This window comes from Bos javanicus, chromosome 7, assembly GCF_032452875.1.
Source record: "Bos javanicus breed banteng chromosome 7, ARS-OSU_banteng_1.0, whole genome shotgun sequence".
NCBI classification, from domain to species: domain Eukaryota; kingdom Metazoa; phylum Chordata; class Mammalia; order Artiodactyla; family Bovidae; genus Bos; species Bos javanicus.
The window spans coordinates 77,166,378-77,170,305 of record NC_083874.1 but is presented as its reverse complement, the minus strand read 5'-3'; the positions used below and the strand labels follow the sequence as shown (position 1 = coordinate 77,170,305).

At 38.4% G+C, this 3,928-nt stretch overlaps 1 non-coding gene across 1 annotated transcript; it reads left to right on the top strand.

The window, feature by feature from the left end:
• Positions 1–3,197: 3,197 nt before the first annotated feature.
• TRNAC-ACA (transfer RNA cysteine (anticodon ACA)) lies at positions 3,198–3,269 on the top strand. The gene has a single exon. It is a non-coding gene; the product is annotated as a tRNA-Cys (tRNA).
• Positions 3,270–3,928: the final 659 nt, after the last annotated feature.

Sequence of the window (3,928 nt, the reverse complement as noted above, 5' to 3'; positions counted from 1 at the left end):
GTGATTTTTACATTTTGAGATAAAGCTAATTTCCAAAGGAACATACATAAAGATAGATATTCTTGAGAACAATAAAAAGCTTTAAAAGGCTAACAAGCCATCAAAACATCACTTATTCAACCATTTAGTCAATGAACAAATATTTATTAAGATTTTATCACATGCTGGCTCCTACTAGTTCTAAGTATACATCGACGTATAATCTGCCTTTAAAGAATGGATTGCATAGTAGGTGGAGTAATTATTTTCTAGTCTGTCAATGGAATACTGACATCTACCTCACTGATTTTTGTGGATCAGATGAGAAGACAGGCAAACACAGTTGAGAATCCATTGGCTAGTGCAGTGGTAGATGCTCCATAAGAGCTGTTTGCCATGGCATTTTCCTCTTGTTAATTCCCCATTCATATCCATCAATGGGTAATTTCTAGCTTTAAACTGATAAACACATGGTGTATTATCACTGGTGGTCATTTCTTTGATATATGGTCTTTTATCCCCACCCCTTCTGTGGTTCAAGTTAGTCTCACCTTTTTAAAATATAGAAGGCTATTAGAGGCTATTAGAGGCTATTCATTCAGCTGTATTCTACAATTGGAAGAAATTAAAGGTTGCAGAACATATAAGTGGCCATTCTTTACAGTGCTAGTTAATCTATCCTTCAGCCAAGACCCCTGGGCATTTGCTCAAGGTCTAGTGCTATCATGGTATCCCACATTTTGATTCAAATATGCGAGTTTCTAGTTATGGAGGTGAAATAGTCAGACTATCAGAGGGCCAAATCTAATGTTTTAAGTCTGGAATTCTAATTGTCATTACACGCTACTAATCATCTAATTCTTTATATATATGTTTTTAAGCCTCTTCATGTTTCCAAAGAAATTTTTCTCTGAATTAAAAAAAAAAAGTAGTAGAAAATGCAAATGACAAATGGGTAGGAATAAGAGAAAAGAATTCTATATTAAATTAAATAGCATATACATTGACCTCTAACAAGGATAAAAATTACTACAACTCTGTATTCAATGTGCAAAACTTATACTTGAAATCACATTGTGTTGTCCAAACAAATAATTATATTTTAAAATTATAAAACAAGTAAAAGAAATGCCTCATTTTATTTTATTATGTTTTAAGTGAGGTTGTTTTATTTAATGTAAACACTTTATTTTTTTTCTGCCATGTGGCTTGCGGAATTTTAGTTCACCAACCAGAGATAGAACCCATACACACAGCAGTGAAAGTGTGGAGTCTTAATCATTGGACCACCAGGGAATTCCCCCCAAAATGCCTCATTGTAGAAAAATTTGGAAATCTATAAAGAAAGGCAAAATTTTAAAGAAGTGGCTGCTTATGGCATTTAGATCTATTTCCTGTTTTTCTCTTCTTATAGTTTATCTTTTGAGTTGCAGCTCTGGGGTAAATTAAGTACAGTTTGATCCAGTCTGTACTCCATGCCTCAGTTGGAACTTTTAACAAAAACCAAAAGATAAAACTAATCCTTAACACATCTGGCCTCTAGGCACTCAGATTTTAATTCCATACTCACAATGATAATTTTACTAAAAATAGATGACCTAGTCCTTTGGCTTCTCCCCCTCTTCTAGATGTACCAACCCTCTTGCTGGCATCCCTGGGCTATTAATTAAATGAATGAATATAGATGAGCATACATCTCTAAATGATCTCTATGGTCTTATACTCCAGGGATGGCAGACCCAGATATTACAATACTTCCTACTGTGGAAGATAGGAGTAGAGTGAAAAAGGTATTTTGGGTTCAACATTCAACTGGCCATTCTAGAATACTGAATAGGAACACTGGGGCTCTGCTGGGTTGTGGGCCTAAGAAGAGTGGAGTCTTGCCCAGTGCATCACTCAACTTGGTTGGGAAGAAAAAAAAATCAAACCAATGACAGCTACATCAATAACTAGAATGATGATCTTGAAGAGGCAGAGGATTCTAAATGGAAATACTAAAGATTAAACAGATGTTGGAAGGTGAAGAGATGGAAGGGGAGAATGGTGTGAGTATTCCAAATAGAAAGCAGACAGTCAGGAGACCTAGACAGTATACAAAGTCACATCCTAGGACCTCTATAAGAGTTCACAATTGCAGAGCATAGGATACAGGTTAAAGGAACAGAATATCTAGAGATGAGTCTGAGGGATACAAATAAGACCATGTAAGGACTTGAGAGCTGGCTAAGAAGTCTGAACTTGAACCTTATAATTAGGTTGTTGAGTGCTCAGATTGATAGAGGAACATGAGAGAGGAAGGGAGGGACAAAGGGAAAGAACTGGGGAACAGCAGCCACTCTGACAAGGGCTATCCTCTGCTTTTTCTCCCGATCCCCTGGCTTGGACCCAACTGTTAGTTCCTTTATACTCAATAAGTATTTCTGGAGCACCAATTTTGTGATGAGGATGGTTCCCAAGAGGAACAAAAGACACAAGTAGCATCTGTGTCCTTACCTGGGGCTTAGAATTTATTAGTAGAGCAGATAAATCTATCAACAATTACAAAACAATGTGGTTAGGGCCTAGAAGAGGGATAGAGGGGGTTATGTGAAAACAGGGAAGAGAGAATTCAATATGGCTTGGGTGGAATGAGAGGTAGACAGGAAAGGCTTTGAATAGGACATTGAAGCTTTGGATTAAACATTGTAAAGACAAGAATATCACCAGCAAAGGGATAGGTACAGAAAGGTCAAGGGGTGAGAGCAGAAGGTGGGTGAGAGAGGTTTAGTAGAGACTGAAGGAGCTATTTCAATAGAGCTGCAACTATGAACAGAGCAGGACCCACTCTCCAGGAGACCTCCCAGAGATCTAGCCCAGTCATAGTACAGCCTGGGGTAGGAGGAGGGCCCCAGGGACTGTGCAATGGGCAAGGAAGCCAGAATCAAAGGGTCAGATTGAACATATCCCTTCCACCTACCCACCTGTCTGGTGGGGCTCCTTTGTCCTCTTGTAAATCCTTCCTCCCCTCTGGCCTCCCTTTCTTCCTGCCTTAGTTCTTATTCCCTGACTGCACCCCAGCTTTGTTTCTCTGTCCCTGTACTTCTCTCTTCAGTAAGACAGACCAGATAGTAACTGTTATCTATCACTTTTTAAAATAACTTATTTATAATCCTGAACTCCTTTTTAAGGGAAAAAAGTGGGAAATAAACAGTTTAGTTATACACATATAATGGGCTTCCCTGGTGGCTTAGATGGTAAAGCATCTGCCTACAGTGCAGAAGACCCAGGTTCGATCCCTGGGTTGGGAAGATCCCCTGGAGAAGAAAATGGCAACTCACTTCAAGATTTTTCTCTTGCCTGGAAAATCCCATGGATGGAGGAGCCTGGTAGGCTACAGTCCATGGGGTCACAAAGAATTGGACATGACTAAGCGACTTCACGTCACTTTGTATACACGTACTTTTTTTTTTTCAAAATAGGGGAGGGTTGCATAATTTTCCCCCCATATGGCTCTGCACTGATTTTTTTATGCATATTGAGAATGGGAAAAAACATGGAAAATAAAAAAGTGTTTTCCTAACTCTACCCCTTAGGTAGCTGTGCTCTGTGGTTTGTGCCCTGACTTTAGTAACAAGAATTTAGTGATGTTACAAATAGTCTCTTTACTGTTCTTATTAGTAATGCCAGTCAATATATTTTATAATTTCAAAGTCACTTAAAAGGAAACTATTAGCAAGGTGAAAAGACAGCCTTCAGAATGGGAGAAAACAATAGCAAATGAAGCAACCGACAAACAACTAATCTCAAAAATATACAAGCAACTCCTACAGCTCAACTCCAGAAAAATAAATGACCCAATCAAAAAATGGGCCAAAGAACTAAATAGACATTTCTCCAAAGAAGACATACAGATGGCTAACAAACACATGAAAAGATGCTCAACATCACTCATTATCAGAGAAATGCA